Raw genomic sequence first — 17,560 nt, 5'->3', positions numbered from 1 at the left:
AGGGCAGGTTCTGGCAGCCAGGACCCACCACACCAGGCCAGAGAGCTCCAGGTCAGCTGGGGGGCAGCCAGGGACATTCCCAGCCTTGGGCATTGGGAATTTTCCGAGGCTGGGGACAGGCTGAGGCCACCAGGATGTCAGCCCTGGGCTTGGGACTGGCTTGCTGGTAGATTGTACACTATCATGTCATCATGGATAGCTAGCCAATATCTTTAGACAGGAAACAAGCAGAGCCAAGAACTGACAGCCCATCTTGAGGACTCAATTTCAGAGTGGTAGAGACCAAGCTGTGGTGCTCACTGATGCTGCTAAAATCTGGCTCTGCCCTTAGTCATTCAGTATCTTTCTGTTGAATGACATTGGTTTGAGGGGAAGTGAATGATTATGTGGGCAAAAAGAAAAAAGGAAAATGGGAATATTTTAAAGCTGCACATAAGAGAATAAAAAAAAAAAAAAAAAAAAAAAAAAAAAAGAAAAAAAAAGCCTCCAAAATTGCTGAACTTTAGGTTAAAACCAAAATGTCTCATGATGGAATCTGCCCTCCTAAGGAGTGTATTTCCCATGGCTGTCATGTCAGGTCACTGCATAGGAAATATTAAAGGTTTTCTAGCTCACATTTTCAGCCAAGAGGAAATTCTCAAGAGGATGGCCAGGAACTTTACAAATTCAAAATCTATGAAATCAAAATGCTGGTGTATATTCCATGGATTCTGGTCAGAATCATCTTAGAAGAGATAAAAAGGGACATCGACAGAAAGGGACATTGTGGGTTGACAGTAACTTCCATGGAATTAAAGTACTTCGTAAATTGTTGATTAAATGCAATGAGCAGCAGCATCCTTAAGTACATGAAATATTATTTTCTGAAAGATTTTTTATTCTATTTGAGAGCCTATCGGCTTTGAGAGTTATCCGTGTTGGATAGCATTTTTAACTGGAATAAATTTTATTTTTTTTTAATACAAAACTACGATGTGTCCTTTAGTGTTTTAATGCTACAGGGGACAAATCATGGAGTTTAGGGATTCCAAGGCAGATGCCCTGGGTTTATTTCTGTCTTCTGAAATAAAGGAAACTAAAACTGTAAGGGTGATTGGGTGTCTATGAAAGGAGTACAGAGATTCATTTATGAGTGGAAAAGCTTAGGCTTTATTTCACAGATATGGAATAACTGAAAACAATTAATATTAGAGGACAGCTGCTTCTTCTTCCCCTCAAAGAATAAGTGAAGCATATTTACCAGTCAAAGTCAATAGCTGAAATTATCATGCATTACTAATTTCATAGCCAAAGGCAAAACTTAGACCAATAAAACTTCCTGGCAGAAATTGAACAGCCTATTTTCTTCACATCATAGTCATAGTCTTCAGTCACATTAATATTCTTAGCTTGTTTCCTATTACCTTTTACCTTGGATTTATGACTGGTTTTCAGTCTTAAGTTTTAATTACCATTCTATTGTGAGGAAAATTTATAGAAAAAATATAATGAAATATTTTTAAATAACATTTTCAGATATTCATTCTATAAATTTTGTGTACTTATGTGTGTTGTTTAATTTCTGGGTGTTTTTCCAGAACCCTTCTCACATAGACAGAGTTTGAATTATAGTTTCTTTCAATCCTTTGATCCTATTTTTCTTCACTATCAGTTTTTAGCCTGTCTAGTATAATTATGTATCATTGCTAAACTTATCATGAAATAAAATGTAAATGCATTGTCCAAATATATTCATAAACAGATCCCTAGCTGCAAAACACTTTTTCAAATAAGATATCACAAAGGGCTTTAACCTTCTGCAACATCTATATTTAATGACATAAATGAAAGAGATGCCATTAAAACTTCAAAGCAGCAAAGATGATACATTTCCAATCATGCTGTCGCAGTGATCTACAAACAGCAGATTGGTACTCAAAGAACTGCTGTTTCATTTACTGAAGTTCAAGCAAGCAATCATCTCAAATAATATCTTATTTTTTCTTCAAATCCACTAAAGGCCATTAAAGTGCCATGACAAAAATATGTGGTATTTTGGTAGATTGAACTCTTAATAAAATAGAGTTAATTGTTGTTTACTCTTTGTCTCAGTTTGCTGATCTAAATTTACAAGACTAGGATGTTAATATCTTCTGATATGACTGCATCTGTATCAAAAAGACTGTGTATTTAACAGAAAGCCAAATTCAATTTAATTTCTTCAAGTCAACATTCTAAACTGCCCTCTATCTTGTTAGTAGTTGAGGCTATGGGTTGTTTAAAACCACTTAATCTGACCGGACTGAAATTTTGACTTGGCTTCATCTCACATAGGTATGTCAAGGAATGTTGTCTAAGGCAAAACAGGTGGTATGAGATTGCCATGGGTTTATTCTGTGTGAAGAAACAGGAATTTACAGATACCAGTTCGAGTTCCCTTCAAATGATGGTTTAGAATAATTGAATTGATCCTCACAGGTGCTTTGATCTTCCCATCGTTAATTAAGAAGCCGAAAGTATATAATTTGAAATTAGATGTCCAATTTACAGAAGTCTGAAATTAGAGGAGATAAAAAACATTTTAGAAGATGAACTTCTAAAAAACAGAAAAAATGATGAGAACATTCCTAAATAATGCTATGATGGTTATATATCTTTTTTAAAAGGAAGTGAGTGCCACGTTAACTCTTCAATATGCTTCACTTTCTATTTTTAACCTGCCTTTTGTTGGGCTGAACTTTAACCTATTTCTTGTCCATAAATTGATCTCTGTACAGCATTTTATTACCTCTGTGGTGCTCAAGTGCCATAATTGACAAAATAATCACTCTGAATCTTGTATTTCTCTCTTAAATATTGAGTGTGAACACAGTGGAAGGGGTTGAGAGTATAAATTGACCAGAACATCCTCAGGACTGGGCACAGCATCTGACTTAATAATGGAGACAGTTTCATATAAAATGACATCTGTTTTTCACCTAATGGCTTTATTATTTTATGAAGTTCTCCAAAATCTATAAAATACATATATAAAATATGACAGGCTGAAATAGCACACTTTTCTGAAACACAAGAATTCCATATCAGGCTGTCTGAGCCAAGTGTATCTTGTAGGAAATCCTTCTCCATTATTCAGCACTGCACTAACCTCTGTTTCGTTTTGGCTTCCTGTGCCCATAAAGGTTGAGATTAATAGAATAGACTTCACAGGAAAGATCAGAGTTCTGGAGAACATGAGCAGTGAGGAAGACTTAAAGACTTAAAGTTGTTGATTTCAGTTTAAAGAGAATTCAAAGGAGAGTATGACCTGTAAAATTGGGGTGGTATTGGAGAAATAATACTCCTCAAATAAATATTAAAATTGTTTTAAAGTGTATCCTCAGAGCTGTGTTCTTGACAGTTTGGACAAGAATAAACTGACACAAACTGATATATAGAATAATAATTCATAGAGATAAAATCTGGTAACACTAGTGGTAGATTGCTTTAGGGCATCATGGGAACCTCAGAAAATGTTCATCTTACAGGAAAGTCTAATCAGATGTCTATTAATAATGAAATACATAAAGCATATTATACTTAGGCCTAAGGATAGACTCGGTAATATAATTCAGGTCTTTCCTCATCATATGTTTCTGTGATTCTATGCAATTTAAGTGTTGTAACTTTACATATGCAAGTTATATTTAAATATGCAACATAACTTACTAAACATATTTTCATTCCTTTCCAGGTTGTGCAGGTCAAATGAAATTATCTCTAGCAAAGAACCTACAGCAAACCTTGCTCTGATAAAAGACTTTAATCATTACATACTGAATTTGGTCAATTTAATAAGTATGAAATAGAGAACACAATGGTGAAAAGAAATCATATGGATTTGCTCATAGAGTAAGGTGCTGCTCAGTGTAAGAATAACAGAACTAGGCTCAAGAGAGCTTTTCATTGTGTTACCAGCTTTAGAAAGCTTTAATTTGCAGTTAAATGAACTATTCTTAGGAATTTCTTTTCATGTTTGGTCTTATATGATTGCAAATAATTTTAAGAATGGTTATGTAATTTTGAGGCAGAGTCAGCAGAACATAAATCTGCTTTGAAAGGGACTTCATTCTGGAAGTGTTTGGAAAAAAATTCTTAAGAATATCTAAAAATTAAGATATAATATTAAATAGGAAATGGTCCCTTTCCTATTTAATTTCAAATGCAGAAGCAATTTATGTCCTTTGACAAAGCGCAAAGGAAATAATTAATGGATACATAAGTGCATGAAGGTCAGCTAGAGGGAATATTCTTCCTAGAGAAGTGTAAATAATGTGATATGTCTAAGGGATAACACTGTTCAGCTGGCAGAAAAATTGTTTCCAATGAAGAAATCTGATTAAGAAGTTGCCTTTTCTTTTACTGCCTTTTACAGTGTAGTTTATTTATGTGATCTGTTCATGGACTACTGTCAGTATTATGTTGCAGCACTATTTCTTCTTTTTTTTTCTTCTATTAATTTCGGGAAGTGTATACATTGTTTGATCTGAGTGGCACCTGGCTAGATTTCATGGCACTAACCTTCTCCCGAATGCTAACTAGTGTCCTCCAAAAATTCCAAAAAAAGTATATGCAATGCTGTTTATATTATAGACATGGACACAGAACACATTACAGTACAGATCCTGAGACAGAAGCATTTAAGCATCCATCAGAATTGTATGCAGATAAGAGTTGTTCACATACAATTATTTTCATCACAGAAGGAAAATATTCAGTGCATTTCAACAGCCTGAATGAACAGGTCATTCACCAGGTTCTGTTTGTGCATACACTGTAAAATCAGTCTCCCACTTGTTAACATAAGAGCTCTCAAGACACCTTACAACGTAAGGACTGGAACAGAATTGTACACAGAGTTAGACAGATAAATACCTGAGAGCTGCAGGCATACACAAAGACCAAAGTGAGTAGCTTTTATTGATGAAGGTTTTTCACTCAGGACAGCAGTGATACTCACTGCACCTAGCATGAAATCTTTTCTCAATGACCAAAATGAATGCCTAGAGTCAAGTGTAAAATGAAGGCAAGGACATTTCTACTGAGGACTATATTAGCTTTGAATAATGTGCAGCTTAGGAATTTCTTCTTCCAGAATGGCTTGTCAGTATATTACAACCTACAGGAGGTTTCTATGCCATTAATTTTTCCAATTGTCCTGTGAAATGTGTAAGCTTTTAGCAACCACAGCACCCAGAGATAACAATTTCCACAGCTGCACACTATGTTACAAACTACCAATACAGCTAATGCCACCCAAAAACTTCCACCGAGTCACAAGAAGGGTCAGCATTTTGTATGTTTGGAAAATTCAGTCTTAATGTAGTTTGAGTATTATTCAAACCAGTTTTGCACCATAAATCTTAGAACTAGAGTTATTTAAATTAGGTTATAAGCTGTGCTCTGAAATGATGACAGTTTATGAGAACAGTATAGAATGCAAAATTAGCAAATGTTTCAAATGAAATTTCTGTCACAAAGAAAACAACCCATTTAAATCGTGTGTATTTTCTTGATAGTGTACCCTTGTACAGCAGCTTTATTGTTCTGTAGCAGGCATTTTGGCTGCAGAAACACCTAAGGCTGTAAAAAAACCTAGAGGAAAATGGTCTGTCACAAGGTAATGTTTATAGAAACAAGCCATTTTGCAGCCAATGTATCAGCTTTTAATGTATCAGCTTTATTCTTGTGCACTAACTACAGTTAAGTTGCAACAAGAAGCCTCCTTTACCTGTGGCATATCTGACAGGAGACAGCACCAACAGCTTGTAGCAGCCATAACATACAGAACACAATGAGTAACTGATCTGCTCAATCTCCAGAAGAGAGAAACCCTTGCCTGAAAATTTTAAAACACTTGATGTAAGTCAGTTTGGAAACCTTTGAGGTCAGCTACCTCTACAGAAAAATCAGGATTTCCCATTCTAATCCTTTCTCTGATATTCACACACAGCCCTTAAAATATCTTTAATGCAAATGAAACTCACATATTAATTGCTTCTTTGGCTTGCTCAGACTGCTGCCTGAAGGGCCCTATCTATTTTTTATTCAAGTCACTTTTTAGATCCCCAAAGATATTAATGGTGCAAGATGAAGCACTAAAAGTCTTACCCTTTAAAGTTATTTCCAAAAATATTGCCTAAGTATTCTGCTACAGTATATTCAATTTCCAGATTTTTACAGATTTTTTTTCTACTGAATTTATATTTCTCAGAGTTAATAGCCTATGTTGATGGTAAAGGAGACACTACAGTAAATAATGTTATAATAACCTCTGTAACTCTCATTCTTTACCTCTGATGTATTTTTATGCAGTTATATCACTCTTTATAGTATTTCCTTCAAGCAGCAGCATAGTATATTAAATTGTCTTAATCTTGTCTCATATTCACAGCCTCTAATTCTTCTCTCTGGATTTTTTTTCTAAGTTTCTAAAATGTTCTTTCCATATTGTGCATATTCACAGAAGATTCAAAGTGCAGTAGCAGCAACAGGCTACAGCTTACTGAGACCTATAAAGGTTCACATGTTCATTCTCATTTAAATTCACTGAAGAATGACAGCTACATTTTGTTGAAGCAACACACTGGAAAATAAAGTCTTATCTGCCAGTCACAGTGTCCATGATTCTCTTCAGCTCTTCCTGCACAGAGAGTTCTCTGATAGGGCAGAGGTACAAAATCAGGTAATCATTCTGCCTGGCATTCACCCACTGCATTTTTATGTAAGATCCATCTAAATCCATTTTTTTGCACAGAGGCTTCTGTTTTTCCTGAAAACAGGTATCCTTGCCCATGAAAAGCAGAAAAAGCACTTGAAAAAGTGATATACATATCTCCATATTTTTCCCCCCTTTTGTCCAGTTCCTTGAAGATATTTAAGAGTCCAAAACTTGATTTCTGGCACCATTAAATACATGACCTAAAATAGTGTTAGTAACAAAAAAAGGATATTATTATCTCTAGAAACTCTTCCCTTTTGCTTATAGTGTTATTGTGAGGCTGAATGGGGTGGTTTAGAATATGACAGATACCAAAAGCAGTATTGCACATAAAAAGAACTGAGGCAAATAATCCCCAGAGATACTGAGAAAATGATTGGAAAATATTTTAGCAAAAAAATCCCCAGCAGCTGTCCTCCATGAGGCAACCCTCAGGAAACTGCAAGGTTGTTTAACCTGTGTGATCTGCTGACACCACTGCTCAAAATACTGCAGCTGCAAGTTAAGGGTGAAAATGCAGAGTGCTTTGTCACCCAACCAGATATGAAATTTGCCAGCACTTGGTTGCAGCAGTGCTTGGTCATTTTTGATGCATCCATCAAGGATGTAGGACAGTATTGAGTCCTATCACTTTCTCAGTAATTGTGGTCTTCTCTATAAACACACTAACTTAGGATGCCTCGACAATTTCACCTGTCTACAGATTTTCCTGTACAAAGAAATAGAGAGTCTTACAGGGCTGTGTTGATGGCACTTGCTAAAAGTCGAACATCAACTAAGAAACTTAATCTTACTTTAGCAGTACAGCTAGAACACTGAGCATTTTAATAGAAAATCTGAATTCTCAGAATACCAGGACTGGACCATGAGGTGGTTTAAAACCAGTTGGGAATTTAACTCAAAAGAAGCTGCTCCCCTTTCCCATGCACTCCATCTGGTGAGAGAGGGACAAAGGCAGAGGCCGTGGCTTGAGATGATAATTTACTAAAAACAAACAGGAATGGAACAAGAAATGTCTAATAGCAGAAACAGTATTAATAACAAAAGAGATGATTTACAGACAAAAAGGTGTTCGCCATGTTAATTCAGTTCCACATGGCTGACAAGACAAAAACCAAGATAGCAGCTAATCCTGCAGCTCTGCAGCGACACGCTGTTATTCCTGAGACAAATACAACTTGGTGGGTGCTCTCTGCAGTTGGTGTTCCCCTTCCTTGAGCCCAAGACAACAAAAACAACAAAGAACTCTCCCCCAGAAGAACAGATTTTCTGCATTGAGACTGCTCTGCTCCTCTGGGCTCGGCTCCTTCCAGCTCCACTCAGCTCCACTCAGCCTCAGCCGTGCTCTCCTGGAGCTGGGGTGGGATGGGCACCACTGGGAGAGGGACAGAGGTGTAGTGTTGGTCCTGGCAACTTTCCTGAGGAAGACAGAGAACAAAATGATGCACTTGTGGTGTAGAGCCACATTTTCCTTCCCCTGAGCCCATGCCCCCAGCAATGATTGTGGGTGGAACAGAACAGCAAATAAGCCGTGCCCACACAGTTCTAGGCCATTCCCCTTTCTGCAGCCAGGAGAGACCATGTCCCTGTGGAGCACCTGTTCAGACAAACAGTTTGCTAACAACTCCCAGCACATGTACAGTTTCTTATTTCACCCATATTACAGTCCTTTCGTTCAATTCCTGGTTTTAGTCACCTGAGTTTCCTGAGTAGCATGAAAATATTATTAGTTTATGGTAGGAATAAGGAATTTAACTTATTTCCCTTAAAAGTTAACTTTAAAGTTAATTAGTGTCATTCTTTATTATTCTATTTGTGTTTGATTGTTTGTGAGGGACTTCCAAAGAAACCTTTACAGATGCAACAAGACAGAAAACAACTAGTGAAATGAATGCTTTCTTTGTACAAATAAGTTTCTACTTTTCATGGCTGGTTCATAAACAGAAAACACTATATGTTATTTTACTCCTAAAAGTCACTAAAAAGTGCTACTACTTTTAATGCACTATTCTTTTTACCATTTTACTTCTCACTTCAAAGTTTAATGTCAATGGTTCAGAAGCAGTCTCTCCTTGTATTGCTTGTTTTTAACACATTCCTTTAACCATGTCTGTGGTTATTTCTGCCAGTCCTGATTGAAATATATTTTCAACTCCATTATTCACCATTTTATCAGCTTAATGTCAACAATGCATTAAGTCAGTATGAAACTGTGGTTTCCCTAATACTCTTGTTTGCTTCCTGTGTTACCACATGCTTTGATTGATGCCCCAGTGGTCTGTTGGGCTCTCTTTTTCCATTCTTTTCTGTACATACTGTATATGATTCCCCATCATGTTTCAATTCTCTATAGTTCTCCCACATTCATCCTCTGTTGCTTATTCTTAAGGGATTGCTTTACTTTTCTGTCTTCCTTGTGAGTTTGTTCACTCTAAATTTATCAATTTATTGCTTAACATCCCATTAATATGAGATTTGGGCCATTTTTAGTGTCTAACATAATGAAGTGCAGGCACAATTAAATGAAAATATTGTAAACACCACATCAACTCTAGTGACAGTCCAATATTTTCCTCATAATGCTTTATGGATTTGGGCTCACTGCCTCTCATCCTACACAATCCTAGTATTGACAAAGAAGTTTTGCATTTCTAATTATTTATCTTTTAAAGGCTTTGAAGAGAGAATAATAATCAGATTAATCCTGTCCTTCTCCTATCCTCCCTTGCACAGGGGATGAGGACAGGTAATATTCAAAAGGGAACTGCTCACTGCCTAAAACTTCTTCCTCCAACCTTTGCTAGCTTTATTTACTGATCAAGAAGCAAAAATCAGCAATTATACCAAGAATCAGAAATTGCATAAACTGGAACCAGAGATCCCATTTCTTCTGTGAGAATCAATTATTTTTAATGATCTATAGTTCGAAAACAATCTTTCATATAAGTTCCTAGAATCCTGGGTTTCATCAATAGGAAAATTGCATAAGGGAGATGTTCACCTTATGCTTTGCTCCAATTATGGAAACAGCGACAGTTCACTGGTGTTTTATGGATTTGGTTTCAGCATGTTTTTATCTCAGAAACGCCACTCTGTTCTACAGGTGAACCTGCTTGTGCCCATCATCAAAACTTCTTGTAAGGAGATAATGGCTAAAACTAGACAAGTTAATGTGCTGCAGTGATAAAGCTGAGAACTCACTACAACACATGAAGAACTAAATGTCCCTATCCTCTTGCATCTATTTTAAAGGACAAAATCAAGGAAAACTTTTTCACACTTTGAAATTCCTGCCATTGTTTACACACAGCTGTACAGAATTCTCCTCTTTCGTGACGTAAAAATTCATGTTTTCATTCAATTTTTCTTTGAAAAAAATTACTTCATGTCTATTAATAGACTAAACATATACATTATTTTATTTAAGGAATAAGATGGAAAAGGGAGAGTGTAAATCTGAATTTACATAGTTTTTCTAATCTTTTTTTTTTTAATTTTATTTTATTTGTGAAAAGGAATGAGAACCATATCTTATTAAATTCTGTCCAAGCAGGTCTACTTCCAGTTCTCTGTTGCTTCTGCTTAGGGCTAACATTCATTCTGGACAAAATCTGACTACAGATTCATTTTGAGCTAGGTTATTGCCATAGTTATATTTCTAAAATACTTCTTCCAAAAAATGGAGGATTTACTAGGCAAAATGATAGGTTTTTAAGATTAACAGGGTTAAAAATTTAGTTTATGACTAAATCCTTTAACAACACAGGAAAGAGTCATAGTCAGCTATGACTGTGAACTCTATCAGGATTTAAATTTTTTATCTTCTCAGAGCTTGTTTTGCATGTAGCAGCAGATACACATACAGTTTTTGTAGATCTGAAATCTATTTATGTGCCAGTTTAAAATGGCTAACAAATGGATGGAGAGACAAGATACTTTAAATGAGTAAATATTTAGTGCAAATTATTGAAAACAATTATTTAATTACAAGTGTTTAAAACCCTTTATTCTTCTTCTACAGAAATGGCCAAAGAAAGTCATTGCCACCAATTTTCTGGATATAAACATGAATGTTTAGGTTTAAGGCAATATGCTGCAGTCTGTCCAGCCAGGAGGAAGCATCTCCTCTCCCCAGGCTGGAAGGTAAAACATGATAATTGTCTCATATTGTTCACTTCAGACATATGCACAGCCAAAGTCGCTGCCAATATAGAAGGAATTGCACAGTGATGCCCTTCAGTTACTTACCTGGTTCTTGGATAAAGGCCAGATGCCCAACTCATTGAAGTCCTCCAAAGAAAGCCTCTGAGATAACTTACTTCTAACATTGCCATTTAGGATGGAGACAAAGGAAACATTTCTTACTAGAGAAGGGTTTTTTCCAAGGTATAATTTTAAAAAATGAAACTGGTCAACATGGGAGGAGAAAAAATAGGTTTGTTTTAAATATTATGTTAAGGACTGTGATTGAGCAGGATCTATTTTAAGGTACTATTGATCTTTACAGGCTTGTGTTTATGTGGCAATACTTGTTGCTTCTTCCAGCCTGTGTAACTAATTTCAGTTAATCCTAATTATCAGGTAAACTTAGATGTCTAAAGGCTTGTACATTTGGTTTGGTTCTCAAAAGGCTCAAAGTCAACACCATTTCTACAATGAGCTAAAATAGATAAGAAGACACTTACTGAGGCATTAAAAGTATTTCTATTCAGATAACATCCAGATAGTTAATCCAGGACTCTAGAAAAACTTTGAAATTTGTGATTGAGGTAAATAGGAGCCCTGAAAGGTCACATTCTGATATGGGGCATGATCCAAAATTAATCCAGATTGCAGGTCTTCAACATTTAAAAAAAAAGACATGGCCCTGGAGGACATCAAAAAGATACAGAAACAAAAATTAAAACTCTTGCCACGTTCTTCAAATAAAAATTTTGAATTCTTAGGAACCAGAAAAAAACCCATAAGAAATATCTTTCTGTGGCTTTCTTATTGATGTAGTGTGGTATAGAAACTACTTTTAAAATATTTTAATTAAGAATTCCGGCTTAAAGGAATATATCTTAACTTATTTTTCAGCAAAGACTAGCAAACAGCTGGAGAATCTACATATGTGTACTCTCCTGTCACTTTTATAAATTGCTTTTGAAATAATTTATAGCTGGTACATGTTGCTACAGAAGTTTTCATTAAATTGCCTTTGGGTCAAGCTGTTGCATTAACTTTTATCTTGTTTTTTAGTGAGAACATCCATACTTTTAAAGCTGAAATGTCATGAGGAGAAATATTCGTCTGAGATTTAATGTGTATTGCAATATCCTGACTTTTCCTTCGCAGTTAGGAAAGGACTAGAAGATCCACCCAGATATATTTATTTATTTATAACATTAAACACTTTATAATTCACACATATACAAAAGACATGTAATTTGTACCTACAATGTTTAAGCAAAATTTTACCTTTTTTTTTTTTTAATCTGATAGCTAAAATACAGGCTGAATAACATTATTTGATCTAAAGCTTTTCAGTCTAGAAAATCAAAACAGAATCATTGAATATATTGTCAATAAACAATTTGAGATGCATAGCATATATTTTTATGACTCAGTGAGAATATTTTATAACTACTATAACTCATTTGATTATAAAAATTGATTGGAAAGAGTGTTTTGTATATCTATCAACACTGATATCAATATATATCCTTCACATTTATATATGTATATATATATAAAATTTATATTTCTAAAAAGTATTCAAACTCTTGAAACATGTATCTCATTAGCTCTGTTATATTTAGAACAAAAATTGTACATCTTGGAAAGAAATGTCATGCAGCATAGTACAGAAAATATTTAAATGTGTTACTTTTACAGATATGAATGTACATAAGGAGATAAGAACATAAATCCCTAATCAGACAAATTTATAGAGTCTGGACTATGTTTTTGACAGTGGCCTGTTAAGTGGCAGCAGAATAGCACAAGTATTGGGTTATATACCCAAAGTACCCAATTTCTGACAAATTGCAGTTTAAGTACAGAATGACATTTTTCCTTTTTTTTTTAAATTTAATAACCTTTGAGAACTTTGGCATTGTAAATTGGCTTAATCGCTTTTTAAAACTCAATTATAATTTTGGTATCTGTAACATTTCAACAGTGAATTTGACTGTAAAAGATTAATCATGTAAAAAAAATTCATTTTGTGTTTACTTGTTATTCCTAACTAAATAGCTAATTTTTATGTGGGTTACTGACTGTGGACACAATAAAAGAACTGGAGACTGATACTGGCACTTCAACATATTTTATTTGATAGTTAAGGGCAGGTACAATGTCATGGACTTAAAGTCAACTGGAGCTGTAAGTCTCAATATCTTCATAAAGAAATGCATTGATGTCATCCTGCCTCTTCCTTGCATTCATACAGTGAGACAATAATGATTGTTTACTACATCCCTTGGAAGCAAGGTTCGAAGCAGTCATTAAATTTATAGCAGGAAAATAATGAATAGCTTAATTATGAGGAAAACTGAATACCATATAAAGAGTTGCAGGAATTAGAAAAGAAAGCTAAGAGGCCTTTTCTTGGCACATCTATGCAAGAGCACAGAGATCACCTCAGTCACCCCATAGGGTCCCTTTCAATCCCATGGACTTGTTTCATAAGGCCTTTTAGTAAGCTCAAGTTGTTCTTTTTCATGCTCTTTAAAAATCAACAGTAAAGAAGTTGTGATAGTGTACTTTGATATTCCAGAAACCCAGTGAGGTGCCTACAGAAAGGGAAAGTAATTTTCTATTAAATTAATAAGGATTATCTAGAACATTCTTCACAACAGCATAATTAAAAACCTGATATGTGTTCACTCAGCATGGAATAAAAAAACTTGATCTTAAATACCTCAGAACAAGACCAACCCTAGTATCTAGTACAAAACTAAATGGGGGCAAACATAAGCTCTTGTTGTTACTTTACTACTATAAAATTGGACTGTCTTGGCATGTTCCTGTAGAGTAATATCTTTGAAGATGAAGATTAATCAGAAAAGTGTTGCTCAGTCAGATTGCAAGGGGTAAATATGATGCATGGGTATCAGGGAAATGCATAAATGAAAAGTATTAGATTGAATTAAGGTAGTGATGAGGAAAACTTAATAAGTGCTTACCTTGTGCTATTGTAACCAATGTTGCTCTTATTTAAATAGAATAAAAAGTGACACTCCTGGTTTATGAAAGTAACTCTACACATCCTTTCCCTTAAATTCACACCCAGACTCTGTTGTTTTACACTAACTTTTTGCAGCATGATTATACAGTCCCTACGTATTCATCTGCTTTGAGGCCTTTGTGGTTTAAAAAAATATGAATTGGCCCATGACATTTTCTTTACCACAAAAATGAAAGCTTTGCTCAATAGTCTCAAAATCAGTAATCACAATGATTTCTCATTAGTAATCAATATCAATATATAAAAAAGCAGCAGTCCACAATTAAACAGTTCTCATCATTGGTATTTCACAGTTCTGCATCTTCAGTAACAAATTTAACACTAAATTAGTAACTAATGCTCAGTCTACAGTTTTTTATAATATGCTTTATCGTTTTTTAAAGATGCTTAAGTGATAAAAGCAATCAGTTAATATTAGAAAAGGATCGTCCAATTCCTACCTTCATCCAGCTCAGTGAGCAAGATCCTTCTGGGCAAGTGTCGTGGTTTGATGCTAGCTAAGCGCCAGATACCCACAAAAATCATTTGCTTACTCTCTTCTCCTACAGCTAGGCAGAGAAGAGAAGGAAAAACAAAATTAGTTGAGCTAAGGCCTGGGAGGAAACACTCTAAGGGCAAAACAGGCTCAAATTTAAATATATAAAGAAAAAACACTATTAGTGAAATTAAAGGAGGCTAATGAGAACTAAAATAAACTTTCAGGGGGAGCACCTTTTGCCATGGGCTGTGAGTGAATCTCTGCATCTCCCCATGCACTTCATGAATTACTGAGGGACAATTTGTTGCATTACAGTCTTCAATACAGCTTGCAGAAGAATCTCAGCTTTAAAGTTTGAAGCATCTCCTCCCTCTCCTTCCTTTCACTGACCTTTGTGTTGTCATGTTGCCTATCTTCACACGTCCTCCCTTTCTCCTCTTTCTCTGACTACGAGGAAAGATGCTGCTGCTCGTAAGTACCATTGCCGACAATTTCCACCAGTTCAAAGATTTCTGCAGGACTTTGCAGCACTGAGAAGTTGATTTTGCCCAGGCCCCATGCCGGGGAATGGCTCATCACGCCCTCGCCACCACCGCGTGGGCGGTGCTGGCCGCCGTGGCACTGACCAGGAGAAGCCACTACCGCCCTGCCCTTCTGCCCGCGGCACCGCTGGGTGAAAGTGGCCAAGCAGGCACAGACCGTGCCGAGATGGCAGCGGCCACGGCATCCACATGGTCACACAACAGCACTGAGAAAGGGAATCCCCTGCCACTGCCCCTGCCTGTCTGTCTGCGGGTGGTGGGCTAGAAGCAGCCAGGCAGGCAAAGTCCACCACCGGCTGTGCCGAGATGGTGTCACAATCCAACCAACATGGGCTCAAATCGTGATAGTTTGTTCTTAATCTCAAAGCGCAAAAGACACACACGAGGGGACTTCAAATCAATCACATCAGCAGTGCACTTTATTGAGTGCCAACAATATCAGTATGCAATAGATGGAGAGGAAAAAAGAAACAAAGGATAGCGAGAAAAAAGGTGGAGAGGGAATAGCTACCAACGTAGAGACAAGGTCCTCGTGGCTGCTGCCAGTTGATCTTTCTTCTTCCATGGGGAAGTCTAGGAGTCGGTAGAGTTGTGGGGGCTTCTTATAGTCTTTTTCAAAGTGACAGGCAGTTTGCCAAGAGGTGGGGAGCAGGAACAGAGCAGGTACGATCGGTACAGGACAGGCCAGTCCCGCAGCAAGCAGCCAGTCCACTATGCCATTGTTCCTGCACGGGTTTCCATGGGGGCACTTACCAATTCTTGGTCCAGTGCATGCACCTGTGGGAGAAAACCTTGCAAACATCCTGCCTCAGTCAGGCCAGGACTCCTGTGTTGTGGTTTTAGGGTCCTTGGGGGTTTCAGCCTCTGTCCTTGCTCGACAGTCGTGAGCAAATGAGGGATCTTTGGACCGTCTCTTATTGATGGCGGCAGCCACATGGCTGCTTGCAGCACCAGGATGGCCCCACCCCTTGGAAAAATTGCCCAAGTTTTGATTTCTTTCTTAAATATGTCATCACAGAGGCGTTACAAATTTCCCTAATTGGCTTAGCAGCATGTCTGTTCTCAAAGCCAGGGTTTGGCTTTACCAGGCACAGAGGAAGCTTCTAGCGGTTTCTCAGAGAAAATCACTTCTGTGGCTGGCTTCTTCGCTCCTCACCAAAAACTAGGCCATGCAAATCCAACACAGCAAGTTAATTCTGCAGGCATCCAAAGGAGAAAAGGGTGGCAAAGATTATTAATCAGGTGCATTTTACACTGAGTATTTATATTGAACATCATATTGAGTAATTCAGATATTTTTAAACACTAAGGCTAACCCACCTGTTATTTTGGCCCCTCAGATTGGCAGTTTTATACAATCCCATAAAAATGTTTTATAGATATAGTCCTAATGTCTGTGATCAGAAACTTACACTGTCATTGTTAGAGAAAAAAATTAACTGCTGCTAATTTGGCTAAAATTACATGAAGCTTGCAAGCAAAATATATGGCTCAGTTACAAATTAAAATGCGTAATTGCAAATGAGCTATCGTCATGCATGTAAAAAAATAAAGGTTGAACGGAAATTGTTAAATAAGCATAGTAGTAATGGAGTAAAAAAAAAATTCATATGGAAACAGAATTTATGTATTGTAAAATCACACTAACCTTTAGGCAATTTATTAAAAGTACATATTTTAAAATCTTAATTGCAGGGTGGATAACTGGCTGTTTAAGAAGAAGATATACGCTGTGGTATAGCAATACAAGTACATTTGAGGTATGGTGAAACCCACTTTTCTGTATGACAAGTAAGTTCAAAGTACGCTTATTTACCTGTTTCTGGAACTATAGATGCTAAGATCAGTTCACTGATGAGTCCTAAGTACTGCTTGTAGAAAGCCCACACAGCTTCCATCCTAACTCTAATATTAAACTGTTATTGACATCCTAAATGGCACACAAGACAGGATGAAAACTGGGACTTTTTTCTCCTGCCTCCACACTTATTTAGTCTTAAAATGGATTTCAGGTACAGAAAAAATCCCTTGAGCCAGAAAGTTCAGAAAATAAAAACTGAGTTTTATTTTAAGCCATAAGTAAAAGATTTAAAATCAAAAAAAATAAGACAAGAAAATTCGTATGAATTTTCAGCTTCTCAAAGATTTAAGTTTTAGCACATGCTCTTATGGTCCAGCCTTGTGAACTACAGCTGCACTCACAAATCTCCAATCAATACCAGCTCACATGTCTAATGGAATTAATGGAATAATAAAATGACAATGCAGAGAATCCTGTTGTGTTTTTTGTTTGGTTTTGTTTGTTTGTTTTTTATGTACTGGAAAAGTTTTTACTTCCTAGCAGGAAGGACAGAAATTACTATCCTGTATAAATTTATATAAACTTATACTCCTAAAAATAAATCTCACCTCACATCAGATGTTTTTAAGCTCCTCTTGTTCTCTACTAACTATAATCTCTTTGTGCCCCTGACTGTTTTTGTAGGACACTGGGGATTGCTTTGGCCCCAATGCCTCAGTGTTTTAACTTGCATAGAGCTGATTTGGGGTGAAAATGCAGTGAAAATGCC

At 36.3% G+C, this 17,560-nt stretch overlaps 1 long non-coding RNA gene across 1 annotated transcript; it reads right to left on the bottom strand.

The window, feature by feature from the left end:
* Positions 1-1,125: 1,125 nt before the first annotated feature.
* LOC134565228 (uncharacterized) lies at positions 1,126-11,558 on the bottom strand. Its single transcript, XR_010083825.1, has 2 exons — positions 11,425-11,558; positions 1,126-8,157 (listed from the first exon to the last, which is right to left on the bottom strand). It is a non-coding gene; the product is annotated as an uncharacterized LOC134565228 (long non-coding RNA).
* Positions 11,559-17,560: the final 6,002 nt, after the last annotated feature.

The sequence above is a fragment of the Prinia subflava genome, chromosome 2 (genome assembly GCF_021018805.1).
Source record: "Prinia subflava isolate CZ2003 ecotype Zambia chromosome 2, Cam_Psub_1.2, whole genome shotgun sequence".
Lineage (NCBI taxonomy): Eukaryota > Metazoa > Chordata > Aves > Passeriformes > Cisticolidae > Prinia > Prinia subflava.
The sequence above is the reverse complement of the archived record's forward strand: the minus strand, read 5'-3'. Positions and strand labels throughout refer to the sequence as shown.